Below are 16,174 nucleotides of genomic sequence, written 5' to 3' on the forward strand. Positions count from 1 at the left end.
CCCCCTAGTGCAAACCACCATCACTCACCTGGATTATGAATAGCTACCTAATTGTCACTGGGCTTCTGTCACTGTCCTTTAGTATTCACAGCACTCAGCCAAAGTGATCCGACAGACGTCAGGTCTTGCCCCTCCTCTTCTCAGAATCCTCCAGTGGCTCCCATCTCAGAGGAAAACAGGTGTCCTCGAAATTTCATGAATCTGACCCACAATCTAAAAAATCATCTGTGTCTACTTGCCATGTTGTTCACTCCACTCCAGCCACACTGGCACCCTTGTTATTCCCTCTGCTATCACAGGCGTATTCCTGCCTCAGGACCTCTGCGTTTTCTGTTTCTGTTGTCTGCAGTGCTCGTCCCTCAGATGTCCACATGGTGAGCTCCTTCACAAACATTAGGTTTTTACTCGAAAGTGTGCCTGTGAGGCCTTCTCTGACCTAAATAAAATTTCATGTCTCCACGCAATACTTCTTAACCCCTTTCACTTATTGATGTTTTTATTTTATTTGTCTTAGGATACTGATTTTTATTTCCAAAGAATTCCAGTCTCCATCAAGATAGTGGAGAAATAAGGTCCTTGGTAGCAGGTTTTTCAAACGGTGGATTCACCGAGCTTCTGCCAGTGACTGAGCTCTGCATGGAATTACTCTGTCACTGCCTGGGGGAATCTTCAGACCCAAGAACCCGGCCCATGAGACTTAGAGAGCCTTGTCTGCTGTCTTCACATCTCCAAAGGGCTGTCAGAGAAAGAAGAACACGTAAGTATAGCCACAGTAGGGACAAACTAAGACCAGTGGGGGGAGCTACAGGAAGTATAGAGGCCGACTTAGCATATGGAAGAGCTTTTATACTGGCTCCCTTGATTGGAAGGCTGCGCCCCACCACAGCAAGGGAGCAGAGACCAGAAGATTATCTGGCAGTGCAGGAAGAGGAGTTAGCACTTCACAAGCTGGTGGGTGACTACTGATTCCCAGACACTTGAGCCTTTCTGACATAGTCTGTCCAGTCCTTCTCCTGTAGATCAGTTCACTGAAGACTGTCCCTGATTCCATATCCTCAGCAGCAAACCTGGCTTCAGCTCACACACACACACACACACACACACACACACACACACACACACAATGTAATCCACTTAATAAGTATACAAATTATTTGTATGTATGATATAGGTATATATGTATATATAAAAATGTTTGTGAATTTTGATAACTTTATCAAAATTTACCTACAGTAAACCCTGCCAAGAGCAGAGAAGGAAGGAAGAATTGTCATCAATTAATATTGTATAATTTACCCCAGAGGGCATACCATATTTATCAAGGAAGACAATATTCATTCAGCTGCTAATTAATTCAATCATTAATAAAATTATTCACAAATATTTTTCAAGTGTTTGGAATGTGGTAGGCTCTAGACTATATGCATTCTCCTCCTGAATGGTCTTTACTTAACTATTCAGAGAAAAAAATGAGGCAAAATGCTTCCCCTGATTCATACTGTCTGCCAACTTTCCAGAACTATGTCCATTGTGTGATACACACTCTGTGAGACAGGTGAATTTGGGGGGAAAAAAAGCCACAATGACTACTAACACTCATTTTTTTCTCATGTAAGTTGGACAGAATAAAAACATTTTCTTTTTTTCTTTTTTTTTTTTGAATATTTAAGTCATTTAATCTCTGTTTTATAAACCATGAGAACCTGGTTGAGAACTATTCATCTTCTCTCCATATCAGGTCTTAGTATTTCATTTGTTATTTATTCATATACATCCTAGTCCATAATTTGAAACAACTTAAGGAGACATATGAAATACATATGATAATTTAGAATTAAAAGACAAAAATAGAATAAAAAAGCAGATTGAATAGGAGGTCAAGATTAGGAAAAATTATTAAGAAATGCAGGACCTACAGATGAACACAATTGTTATAATTGAACAATAACTTTGGCACTGAGTTGCCTAGTGGCCAAAGTGAAAAGATAACCTGTTATAACTTTGTATCTTTAGAATCCTCACCATTACTATTAACTAAAAATAAAAACATAAATAAGGAAAAGGGGATAAGAAGTATTGTGTGAAGGCATGAGATTTCAGATAGGCCAGAGGAGGCGTCACAGGGGCTACTTTTGAATAAAAACCTAACGTTAGTGAGGGAGCTCACCACGTGGCTATCTGGAGCAAGAGCATTCTAGGCAGCGTAAACAGAAAGTGCAAAGGTCCTGAGGCAGAAATACGCCTGTGATAGTAGAGGAATAACAAGGAGCCCAGCGTGGCTGGAGTGGAGTTAACAACATGGCAGGCAGATGAAGATGATTTTTTTAGAGGTAACTGGGTCAGATCATGAAATATCAAGGACATATAAGCTATTTATACTAAACTATTTAACTGTTTACCTTGAAGACACACGGTAACTTTAGTCTTTGATTTCTATCAATGTATGAACATTTAGGCAACACTTTTTACTGGTTATTAATTATAACAGGAATAAATATTTTAGTGATCAAATACATAGTCACTCATTATTTTATATTATACAGTCACATTTATTTTATATTTATACAGTTTTCATATTAGACAGGTCAAAATAAGTTTGTACAAACAGAAGCAGTTGGGACTTTTTTCTGTAAACAGTCTTCACCATTTGAACATGTCAAAAAACAAGAAAGAAAGAAAGAAAGAAAAAGAGAAAAAAGACACAAGACAGAAAGTCCAAAGAAATAGTTTTTTTCCCTTAAATTACTCTGTCATAATAACATACATACTTTCCTTTTTTTGTGGCAGATTTTTTTCTTCTAACAGCCTTTGCTTGTTTTGATTTTTATAAGATATGATAATTTTCATTTTTCTCAAGTCTTTGTATGTGAGCCACATCCAAATGGGGAATAATACAGTAAAGTTGTCCCCATTTGTGTTTTTAAATAAGCCCTTTGTGTAGAAAAATATTTTGGAACCCATATTTTAAAATCATGATGCAAATAGGATGGTAAGAAAACAATCTACTCTAGTGCTAACTCAGAAAATCTAAAAAACATTTTAATGGAAAATACAGACATTTTTTAACCATTAAGCTAGTTTTTAGAGCTACCTCCAGACCTGTATGTCCCTGATACTTCACCATTCTCAACAACCACCATTTTTTCTTTCTCTGAATACATATTTTCAAATCAAAGGGAACTCTGCTGTTAATGCCAGACCTGAATGAGAGAGAGAAGAGAAGGGAGAGAGGAGAGGCCTTGTGTAATCGAGTATTAAGCTTCTGTTGAAAATATCAGTTCTTACTTTGTGGCTAGATTTTTTTCTTATAGTGTCTGTTATGGATTGTAGTGTGTCCTTCTAAAAGATAAGTTCAAATCCTAACCCCTGGTACCTCTCAATGTGGTCTTACCTGGAATTAGGGTCTTTGCAGATGTACTTAAGTGGGAAGGAGGTGATGGTGTTAAGTCCTCATCTGAGTCCGAAAGCCCAGAACCAGGAGCGCCAACATTCCAGGGCAGGAGAAGAGGGATGTCTCATCTCAAGCAGAGAGAGCGAATTCACCCTTCCTCCACATTTTTGGTCTATTCAGGCCCTCAACAGGTGGGATGATGCCCACTCACATTAGGAAAGGCAGTCTTTACTCAGTTCGTTGATTCAAATGCTAACCCCTTCTAGAGACCTCCTCACAGAAATAATTTTACCAGCTATCTGGGCCCTTAGCCCAGTCAAGTTGACACATAAAATTAACCATCCATAAGGCATTGGTAGGGGAAGTATTCTGCTATTTTTGATTCAACCCCTGTCTTTTAGTGGGCCTGCATTCCTGGGCTATGACCTTAATAAGTGTTTCTTAGCTTTTTTACGCCTTTGGGTAAGACAAGAAGGCCAGAGGTGGCTGGAGTAGGAGAAATGCCTTGCTCCAGGGCAAGTATATTTGTCAATAAGAAAATGATTATTCTTTGAATACATACTAAATTCACACTAAAAGTGAATAAATTTCCTAATAAATACTGAAATATTTGAAGTTATTCAATTGTTGCTGACACCTGTTTTTCAACTTACTCTCTGTGGTTCTTAACAAAGGGCAGAGAAGAGGGGAAATTTTGACATTACTCCGGGTTTGTTTTGCTTGGTGTGGATGCCTATTCCTTGTTGAGAACCTTGGGTAGAATAAAAAGATCAACAGAATGAAATGCTTTGTGTAGGTCTTAATATTGTCTTAGATTGTAACTGAGGGTAAGCTATGTCAACTGACGTGCCCCAAACCACACATCTAATCTGCACTACAGGAAGGCTCCAATCCAAGTTTCTGAATTCCCACGAGGTGATCAACCATCCCAGTTTACATGGGATCAGGAGTTCTCCAGGGCCATGGGACCTTCAGTGCTCAAACCAAGAAGGCCTCAGGCAAAACAGAAAGTGTTGGTCACCATGGTGGAGAATTTCAAACACTTATTTAAAACTAAGTAAAAAGGTAATACAAGATGAAGAATTTTTCCCTTTGCACTTATTATCTGTGTGCTGATTGCTTAGAGCATGCCTGTGTATGTGATGTGACAGATTACAGGAAGATCAATTTGCTGGCAAACAGTTTATAAATTCCTTCATTACTCATATCAGCATCATCTGAGATTTCTATGTGTCTGACTAAACCAAACAATAAAACAGACAGAAGCTTCTCTTTTCATGGGAACTGCATAAGTGCTGAGCCTATCTGCCTACTGGCAACCTACGCTTGGGTGGGAGTTTGACGGCAGGTCTGAGTGAATCTTTCATCCCTTTACATGTTACCATTAGAATCAGGAGTGGGAGGAAACAGGATGGGGCTAGAGGGAAAACATCTTGGCACAGCCAGACTTGGGAACAGCTTATCTTGTCTCTACTGTCACCTCCACTGCAACCAGATTGCTCTTTCCTTAATGTAGTAACAGATCGTGGTCACTGACATGTTCAAGCACCAAATGACCCCAGACCTGTGTACCCCAATTCTTACAGTTGGGATTAGAGCCTCAATGCCAGTGCTCCAGTTACAGTGATTATAAACATCTTGTCTCTTATTTCCCCTCAACCTAGGGCTGAGGCACAGTGTTTTTATAGGCAGAGCCCTGACGGTTACAGATAATTTGACTGCAATCTTGTTGGACATGGGTCTATTGCTCTGACACTAGATTGTATCTCACCTGCTGAAATTCCAGCATTTGTTTGCAACTCCCCTCTCATTCTCCTGGTCAGAAGGAGGTAGGTTTGTGTCAGACTAAACCTGGGCAGATGCCACAAGGCTGGGTACACAGCAGTGGGAAGCTTCAGCTCAGAAAACAGGAAGTGGTGTCCTGGTGGGCATCTGAAGGTCAGTGACTGGGACATCAACCCAAGGGGCTTAATGGAGGAGCAGACCCAATGTATAGAAGCAAAATGGGAGCCGGGGGCTCAGGGAAGTGGTGGAATAAGGAAGGTGGGACTCTTAATGGAGACACCTGGGAGGGGCTTTGGGAGGTTGGTGAGCAGACACACACTGTAGCTCTTACCCTGGGATGGCTTAGATTTGTGAGGCTTGTTAACTGTAAAGAGGATGAGATGCAATGACCACTGACTTGATCTAACAGGCAGGTCTATTGCTATACCCTGCACATCCCTGACAAGTAGTCTTCCTGTAAGGAAACAGAAAAGTCTCCTTAACAATTATAAAATTATTGCAGGTACTCTTTATCCAGCCAGTACTCTGACTCCTGTCTCATCTAGATATAGTTCTGTTATTGGCCTGTATCTAGATTGATTTTGAGTCCTTAGGGAATATCTGTTTGGATGAGTTTTTTTTCTCTAAGGCTAGATCTTGACTAATTATTTAATGATGGTGCAACTAACAGAGAGAAATATTCTAAGATGATAATTGCTATGTTAGAGAAAGAAAAATTGAGACTGCCTTAGGCCAGGAAAAGCAATATTTCAAGCTTTTACTTTTTGATGTTATAAATGAACAATTTTGGAAAATTTTGCTTATTTTCTATCCTTGGAACAGCAGTTTCTAACTTGTTCAGAGGTAATGGCATTAGGGTCATTAGGGTTTGGGGAGTGTTTGTTGATGGGAAAGTCTCTAGCCATAACCTCTGCTTGACTGCATATAGCACAGGGCTATGTCTCTGAAGTGTGTGTTTGTCAGGAGAGAGAGTTTGGCTGGAGGCTTTTCCAAAGTGAGCAGACTTTGCAAGAACCTCGATCTCTACCACTTTGGAGAAAATATTCTGCTTGTGCAGTCCCTGTTATTTTGGAAAAAATGACTCTTGGAGTCTCTACTGCACTGAAGGATGGGTCCTTAGTTTATTGTTCAGAACTTCACTGGAAATAAAAGCACAGCTTTTCAAGGCTTTCTCTTCCAGAAACTCATTTCATCCAAATTAAAAGTAAAATTCGGAGATGCAGTTAATGTGTGTTAGCCCTCGTAAGACCAACACGAATCTTTAAGACTTCTATGTGAAGAGATTTAGGTCTTTAAAGCTGACATGGATGGGGAATATGGCATATGTGATTGTGTGTGTTGAAATGCTTTGTATTTGATGACTTAGGAGTGACGACCACACCCAACCACTACTGGGAACAGTTGTGATGGCTCTGCTTCTTCTCCCCTCATTTTTATCTATTTTTGTAAACAAAATAATTACTAAGAAAAAGAACACTTTGAAATAATTTAAACCTTTCGTCTTTAAATATATTAGGTCAAAACTAAGAGTTAATAGAATGGATCTAACCAGTGAGTTTGAAAGGGAGATGGCCTCCCCTACAAAGATTACACTAGTGGACACTTACATACATTTACTTTGCGCCTGGCACTTGTCTAAGCACTTTACATATATTTATTCATCTAATTTTATAGCCATCATATGAAATAGGTACCCTTATTATTTTAATTTTACAGATGAGGGAATTGAGGCTTGGAGAAGTTAAGCAAGGTCTGAATTGCACACACAGAGCTGGAGCTGAAGGTCAACCCAGGGAGACTTATTCTAGGGCCTATTTAGATAGTGGTAGATATTCAGTCATGGTGGGCTCAGGCCTTGCTACAGTTCTCTGGTTTACATAAATCAGCTGTGCATTTCCTTGTTGAAATCCACACCAATGGGAATCATTAAACAAATGACATGAGGAAGATTATATTCGCTGACTGGGTGTGCTTGGGGCATTAATATCTCTGGTTTTATTTGGTTCCCACCAATTTCTTAATCATTTGGACGTGGTTTTGCAGGCTGTTTTTGCAATTATTTCCTCAATGACTCTGATTACCCCTTCTCTCTGTTAATTGCCTTCTCCAATTCACATGAACTTACCAGAGTGCTGACAGTTGTAGCTGCAAGAGCAGAATGCCCTGACTGCTCTTCTAAATTATAATTCTCCCAATACGGGGACTATCTGAATATTCTCTTTTTTCTGTCAACTGGAAAAAGTCCTGATATTTATTCTTCACTGACACAGAGTCTCTGCAACCTGAAATATATTTCTGGCCTTCTCAAGCCTTCCTAACTTTCTCCTTCCAGCTTGAAGACCTTTCTAATTTGTCCTTTCTGCCTGTCCTCTGGGATTACTCATTCCATCCCTTCCAGTCACCTGCACCTCTTCTCCATGTGGCTGTCCTTCCTCATCTTCAGGTATCTCCTTCTTTCCACCATACTCTGACCTATCTTTTCTATGCATTAAACTTAAGAATTAACCCTTCACTTTTTCTTTTGTCAAACTAATCCTTAACTTTTTCATCCCATTCACTAAAAAGAGCTCATGAACATAAATGTTTATAACCCTCTCCTGGTCTTCTCCTTCTCTCCTACTTCTCAAAATATGCAGCACATTGTTTTGGAGGCACTTCCAATTTCATAAAAAGAATAGCTAAATTTATCTGTGCCAGACATAATAGTACTTACAACACTCTAAGAGGTTATTATAATTCTCAGTTTACAGATGAGAAAGCTGAAGACGAGAGAGAAAAGGAACTTGTTCAGGGTCACATAGCTACTAAGTGGTAGAGCTGGGTTCTGAATATGGATAAAGTCTATGTTTCCAACCCCGATATTCTACTGCCTTTTAAAAGACAACAGTATGTCTATCTAGCCTCTGTTATCCCACTGTAATAAATATTATAGTTTCTGTGTCACTTAATAAACGGGCTGATCAGTATTGCCAAGTATGGAATTTGCTGCTTCCAAAACATTTAGATGCCTTACATGCATTGAATTTCCTAGTGATAATTAATGTGTGATATAATAACTCATCTTTTATTTTGACGAAGATATCCTGACAGGCCTTAAATCAGTGAACCCCAAAGAACTTCATGGGTGTAGCAGGCTCCAATATCTTTGTATGGTTTATATCCCTCCCTTTGGGCCATGTTTCCTACTGAGGCATATAGAGTACTTTCTATGCATCATGTCTGATTGACATGATGTCATCAATATAGTGTATTAATGTGATATGCTGCAGCGTGTTCAGATGGTTCAAGTCCCTTCAGATTATACTGTGATAGAGGACAGTAGAGTTAACATAGCCCTGCAGCAAGACTGTTAATATTTACTTGTCCATATCAAGTGAATTCAAAGTACTTCTGATCTCCTTTACTGATGGATATTGAAATGAACACATTCACCAAATCAATAGGCACATATGACATACCTGGGGCTGTATTAATAATGCTCTAGTAAATATATCAGATCTGGTACAGCAGCTGTAACTGGGGCTAACACTGGTTATGTTTGTGTTGGTCCACTGTCGTCCACCAGGATCCATCTGGTTTTTGCACAAGCCAGACTAACGAATTAAATGGGGATAAATGGGGATCACCACTCCTGCATCCTTTAAGCCTGACTGTGGCAATAATCCATTCTACCCAATAACAGATCAGATTTTTGAGGGAGTTTCACTACTTCAACTGGATGTCAACTTCTGATGTCAAACACTCCAAGAGGCTGTATTTTAGTGGAAAATTCTTAAATATTAAATTACAATTTAAAGACTGAGCAAAAAATGTCAATTTCTCCATTCATTAAACAAATCATTTTTGTATACCTATTAGAGCTTGGTGAGGTGTATGGATAATACTTAGAGGTGAGAAAGCAACAAAGTAAACTGAAAATATATATAAGAAGATATAAATAGAGATTAAGTAAATGAAAATATGGTGAAGATACAGGGAAGAGCTTTAGAAGTCAGTAGAAGAACTATACAAATTATCTAGGAGTTGCTGGAGGGTCTTGATAAGGAAAGATAATACTGCTAAGGAGTTTTTATTATAGTAATACTTAACATTAATTAATGAGCACTTAATTAATGAGTGCTTAATGAGCACTTATTATGGGCTAGGCACTTGATTTACATTTTCTCAATTTATTCTTTCTATAATCTTAAGAGTTGAATGCCATTATGGTTCCCATTTTACAATCAAGAACATTGGAGTTTAGAAAAGTGAAGTAATTTGTCTCAATTCTGATCCCAAGCTGGTAAGTGGTGGAACTGAGATTTAAATGCTCTAAATTAGGAGCTGTAACCCCATGCCAAATACATACCTGTTGGTAGCGATGTGTCCTGGTGGAGGCTGCAGTATTCTAAGCCTGAAGTGATTGGAGTGGGAATGAACGCTCTTAAATTGGGGAGGAAGAAAGATGCAGAAATACACAGCAATAATGTCCTAGGAAAGCCTGAATGCCTTCACCGGAAGATAATTAATGAAGGGAGCATCATTTTGGGGTTAAACTTGCTGCAGAAGATGGAGACATGAGGGGAATTTAGTTACTAGAATTTCCCTGTCTTACAAAGGCTTGTCGACATAACTAATACTCTGCGAACAGTAGAAATAGAAGACAGTTATGAGGATGACCTCTTAAGAAGCAGAGTAGGCTTCTTAGCCCCTCTTTTCTTCATTAGGTATGTTATAATCCCCCTGTCTCCCCCATAGTTCAAATTTACCCTCTGCCAGGACTCTAACTTAATTCTTACTTGTTCAGCACTAACTTATCACATTCGTTTTGAAATGCGGATGATTGACGTGGTGTTTAAACGTAAACTCACTGGTTAAAATGCAATTTTCACATAATATAAGCACATACCATGCTACAGTTTTTCTTATTTTTTAATGTAATTTTTAGAAGGCTATATTAAATAACAATAATGGAAATTAAATACATTACCTGCAACCACCATAAAATAGATTGCTTAATATTTTATTCCTTTACAGTTCTTATTAATACGTATATATCATTTTTACATAATTGTAATCAAAGCAGAGATATAATTTTGTTTTCTTTTTTCCCATTAATTATGAGTATTTTTCCATATAGCTATTTAGTTTTTTGAATTAACATTTTCCTGGCTGTATTTTACTCCATAGAATCACTGTAGCAAAATGCATTTAATCATTTCTATACCACTGAACATTTAGGTTGTTTTCAGATTTTACGGACGTAAATAAAGAGCAATAAGCAAAACAGAAATCGGAGTCTGGGTCACCTATGTTTGAGTCCTGACTTTGCTATTTATCTATACAAGGATGAACATACTCACAAATATCTGTTGTGTTAGAAACCAATTTTGGTGCTGGGTATGCAGTGGAGCATAAGAAAGATGTGGTCCATTCCCTGCACAAAGATGCAGTAAATGGATCAGTACAGTCCAAAGTGATGATAACAGTAATATGCATCTCACATGATTGTCGTGAGGAGTAAAAGAAATCACAACTGCAAAGTGCTTCGCCAGTGCCTGGCATAAAATAAGTGTCCAATCTTCTTCTTATCATTATGAGTATTATTATTACTGTAGTGGTCTTATCGCTATTATTGTTATTATTTAGGCTTAAAACTTTCTTCAAAGCTACTGGTTTTCAAAGATTATGCACTTATTGATTGCTCTTAGTAAGCATAATTTGATATTTCTTAAAGCTTCCTTAAGGTAGTATTAGTTTACAAGTTCAGTTCTTAAGCAACAGCTGTAGGGGAGACCACAGTTCTCATGTACTGAGCACCCTCTGTGTATCATCAGGCACTGTGCCAGGCCCCAGAGGGAGAACACTGGAGCCTGACGTCTGACCACAGCCTAGTTGCTTCCTCAAGAAGATGACGATTTCTGTTGTTTTTGATATAAAGCCACATGATCAATTTTCAATGTTCATATTTCAAAAACTATGGGAACTCTGACACAAAGTGCAGGAAACCCCTAATATCTGCTGTGCTAGAATATCACACTTCTAATAAAACAAATAAATTCACTTTCTGAAGTTTCCTTAAGTCTGCATGACTGAATTTTTATGATCATCTTAATGATGATGGATCCCTTTAATCCCTCAGCATAGTTATAACGTTGGCTTCGACTCCTAAATTATGAGTCACTGTTGCTACTAGTTAAAGCCCACAAAGAATTCAGCCTACTATTGCAGCCAAGTTGATATTAAATAGAAAAATTTTGTTACAATACAAATTTTGCTCATCAGCTTTGCTGGAATCTCCTTATATGAGACCATGTACAAGAAATTAGTTACTAAGATCCTGTTTAATTCATGTTTGCTTATGAATTTAATAACTTTAAAAAATTACATCTGAACACATATCTTTGTTGTTGAGTAGAGATGCCTAACTATAAGCCATAGACTACACATAAAGGGATCAGATGTAGCTTCATCCACAGTGCCCTTTGAAAGAAATAATTTCTCTGTACCATTACTTTTTTTTTTTTTTAGAGTTTTTTAAAATTAATTTATTTTTATTTATTATTTATTTTTGGCTGTGTTGGGTCTTCGTTTCTGTGCGAGGGCTTTCTCTAGTTGCGGCAAGCGGGGGCCACTCTTCATCGCGGTGCGTGGGCCTCTCGCTATCGCGGCCTCTCGTTGCGGAGCACAGGCTCCAGACGCGCAGGCTCAGTAGTTGTGGCTCACGGGCCTAGTTGCTCCGCAGCATGTGGGATCTTCCCAGACCAGGGCTCGAACCCGCGTCCCCTGCATTGGCAGGCAGATTCTCAACCACTGTGCCACCAGGTAATCCCACCATTACTTTTTTATCTCTCAGTCACAGTTGTTTTTGTGCTCACTTAAAGTGTTACAATTTGATAGGTTTTGATATCTGTCTACACTCATGAAACTGTGATTAAAGTCAAGTGTTTAAAGGTATCCATCATTCCCAAATGTCTCTTCATACCCTTTTGTAATCCTTATTCCTCACGCTTCCCTGTCTCCACCTTCACCTGCAGACAACCACTGATCTGCTCTTTGTCATTACAGATTAATTTTCTGTTTCTGGAATTTTATATAAGTTGAATCATATGGTGTGCACTCTTATTTGCTTGGCATCTTTCACTTTGCCTAATTATTTTGAGATGCATCCATATTTGTGTGTATCAATAGTCTGTTCTTTGAATTGTTGAGGATTAGTCCATTGCATGGATATACTGAAATTTGCGTATCCATTTACCGGTTCATGAACATTTCAGCTGTTTCCAGTTTTTGGTTATTGCACATAAAGTTACTCTGAAAGTCATGTATAAGACCTTGTGCTTTCATTTTTATTGGGTAAATACCTAGGAGAGGAATGGCTGGGTCATGTGGTAGGTGTATGTTTAGTCTTTTAAAAAACTGCCACACTGTTTTCTCCAGTGGTTGTCTCCTTACCTTCCCACCAGCAGTGTGTGAGAGTTCCAGTTGCTCCACATCCTCACCAACACTTGATACAGTTAGTCTTTTCAATTTTAGCTGTTCTAGAGATTGTAGTGAAAGTGCAGTCAGCATCTATGGGTCATAGGCCAAATTTGGCCCATCACCTGGTTTTGCAAAGAAAGCTTTCTTGGAACACAGTGATGTGCATTTGCTTATATATTTTCTATGGCTGCTTTTGCTTTACAGTGGCAGAACTGAATAGCTGTGATAGAAATCCTCTGGCCGATAAAGCCTAAAATGTTATGATCTGGCTCTTCTTTACAGCAAAAGTTTGCTGACCCCCAGTGCATTGGTATCTCTTTGGGACCTTGATTTGCATTTTCCTAATGACTAATGACACTCAAAGGTCACTATATAGGTCTTTAAGCTTCAGGCTGTTAAACCTAACAGCAGGTGGCAGAGTTACACTTTTCTCTGTTACTACTATGCCTAATACAACCGGAAAGAACATAAAAATCATGTGTTCCAAGTACTCTTCTAAAACTAGACTCAGTTTTTTGTTTCTTGTGTTCTTCACTATGTCATGTTTAATTGTTATATTCATAGGTGATCTAATCTTCCCACAACCATAAGAAATTACCTTCTTTTACTATAATTTTCTGCATAGTTCCAAACACCTTTTCTCTGAAGTAGTATTGGTTTCCCAAATGGGGACTAAAGTTTTGATTTGTTGGCCCTTAGACTGTGGCTGGTCTAAAAGTGACACTCGTATCTTTAACCCAGTATAGACTCTATGCTTACCCCATCTGACACTTCTTCTACTATTTGTTATGCTATTTGTCTCTGAAATATTTTGTATGTATGTAAATATATATGTATACACACATATGTATGCATATAAATACAAAATAATTCATTTTAGAATGTCTTTAAACATTATGAAATAGCTAAAACATTCAGAAAGTATAGTATAATAAACGCTTATGTACTCACCACCACTTTGACAAACCCTAACATTTTGCATATTTACTTCAGATCTATTTTTTTACTTTTTTAAAAAAATTTTTATTTATTTATTTATTTATTTTTGGCTGCGTTGGGTCTCCATTTCTGCGTGAGGGCCCTCTCCAGTTGTGGCGAGTGGGGGCCACTCTTCATCGCAGTGTGCGAGTCTCTCACTATCGCGGCCCCTCCTGTTGCGGAGCACAGGCTCCAGACGCGCAGGCTCAGCAGTTGTGGTTCACGGGCCCAGTTGCTCCGCAGCATGTGGGACCCTCCCAGACCAGGGCTCGAACCCGTGTCCCCTGCATTAGCAGGCAGACTCCAAAACACTGCGCCACCAGGGAAGCCCCAGATCTATTTTTTAAAGTAAAACATATAGATTCAGTTGAAAATCCTGTGTACCCCTCCTTGAACCTATTTTTCCCTTTCTCTACTTTTGTGCTTCCTCAGAGATAGTGCTATGTTGAGTTTGGTGTATATTATTTTCATACATGGTTTCCATATATTTCAATACGGTTACATGTATATAAAAAAGGAAATAGTATTGTTATGCAAATGACACCACCTCAATAGTAATTTTTCTTCATTTTTTTCAACTGATCAGTAGCTTTTGGCAGAAATGTCCATTCCATCCTTCTTACGGAGGGTAACACTGCAGGGATTGGCCTTCTGTAGTTTTCCTTCAACTTTTCTCCTTTGCTAGTTCCGTTTGTTTCATTTTGCCTTTAAATGTGGAATACCTCAGGGCTCAGTTCTTGAACCTCTTTTTTTTTGTTTTATCTACATTCTCTCCCTAGATGATCCCATCCAATTCGAAGGTATTAAACACCATCTACAGGCTGATGATTCAAAAATTTATATCTCCAGCCCAGTTTTCTCTCCAAACTCCAAATTCATACATCCAACTTTTTGTCATTTTCACTTGACTATTGTAATATACCCAGCATCTAAGTCTTGATTCCTCCTGAATTAGTTTTCTACTGCTGCTGTAACAAATTGCCACAAGTTTAGGGGCTTAAAAGCCACAAAACTAGTGGTTTAGTGGCTTAAGCACAAATATTATCTTGCAGCTCTGGAGGTCAGAATTCTAAAATGAGTCATCAGGGCTGCATTCCTTCTGAAGACTCGAGGGGAGAATCTGTTCCTTGCCTTTTCCATCCTCTAGAGACCACCCGTACTCCTTGGCCCTCTTCCATCTTCAAAGCTGGCAGCTGCAACATTCTGACCTCTGCTTTTGTTGTTACATCTCCTTCTCTGACCTTCCTGCTTTCCTCATGTAAGGACCTTGTGATTATATTGGGCCCACTAGGAAAATGCATGATAATCTCTCCATTTCAACATCCTTAAATTAACAACATCTGCAAAGTCCCTTTTGTCATGCAAGGTCACATTTTCACAGGTTCTGAAGATTAAGATGTGCAAAGCTTTGGAGGCCCATTATATGGCCTACCGCACCCCTGAATATGTATTTCCCACATTCTTCCCTGTCTTACAGAATTGCCTTCTTCCAGTAGGTCTGAACAAAACTTGTGGAACAACCCTTAACTTCTTTCTTTCTCTCATAACTTAAATCGACCCCATAAGTAAATTCCAGTGGTTCTATCTAGAATCTGGAATCTAGTTACTGTCACCACCTGCATGACCCCCAACCTAGTTCAAACCATCGTCTTCTCTCTTTTGGACAATCACTAAAACCTTCTAACTGGTTTCTTAGCTTCAATTCTTGGTCCGTTACACCCAACGCTCAGAGTGGTTCTTTGCTTTGTTTTTTTAACATCTTTATTGGAGTATAATTGTTTTACAATGGTGTGGTAGTTTCATCTTTATAACAAAGTGAAGCAGCTATACATATACATATATCCCCATATCTCCTCCCTCTTGTGTCTCCCTCCCACCCTCCCTATCCCACCCCTCTAGGTGGTCACAAAGCACCGAGCTAAACTCCCTGTGCTATGTGGCTGCTTCCCACTACCTATCTATTTTACATTTGGTAGTGTGTATATGTCCATGCCACTCTCTCACTTCATCCCAGCTTACTCTTCCCCCTCCCCGTGTCCTCAAGTCCATTCTCTATATCTGCATTTTTATTCCTGTCCTGCCCCTAGGTTCTTCAGAACCTTTTTTTTTTTTTTTTTGGATTCCATATATATGTGTTAGCATACGGTATTTGTTTTTCTCTTTCTGACTTACTTCACTCTGTATGACAGACTCTAGGTCCATCCATCTCACTACAAATAACCCAATTTCGTTTCTTTTTATGGCTGAGTAATATTCCATTGTATATATGTGCCACATGTTTTTTATCCATTCATCTATCGATGGACACTTAGGTTGCTTCCATGTCCTGGCTATTGTAAATAGAGCTGCAATGAACATTGTGGTACATGACTGTTTTTGAATTATGGTTTTCTCAGGGTATATGCCCAGTAGTGGGATTGCTGGGTCGTATGGTAGTTCTATTTTTAGTTTTTTAAGAACCTCTGTACTGTTCTCCATAATGGCTGTATCAATTTACATTCCCACCAACAGTGCAAGAGGGTTCCCTTTCCTCTACACCCTCTCCAGCATTTATTGTTT

At 38.8% G+C, this 16,174-nt stretch overlaps 1 long non-coding RNA gene across 1 annotated transcript in view; it reads left to right on the forward strand.

Moving 5' to 3' along the window:
- Positions 1 to 520: 520 nt before the first annotated feature.
- LOC133088377 (uncharacterized) overlaps positions 521 to 16,174 on the forward strand; it is a 63,112-nt gene continuing 47,458 nt past the window's right edge. The window contains exon 1 of the long non-coding RNA XR_009700514.1: positions 521 to 757. This is a non-coding gene — a long non-coding RNA (uncharacterized LOC133088377). The remainder of the gene's footprint in view (positions 758 to 16,174) is intronic.

Source organism: Eubalaena glacialis, chromosome 3 (assembly GCF_028564815.1).
Source record: "Eubalaena glacialis isolate mEubGla1 chromosome 3, mEubGla1.1.hap2.+ XY, whole genome shotgun sequence".
Classification (NCBI taxonomy): domain Eukaryota; kingdom Metazoa; phylum Chordata; class Mammalia; order Artiodactyla; family Balaenidae; genus Eubalaena; species Eubalaena glacialis.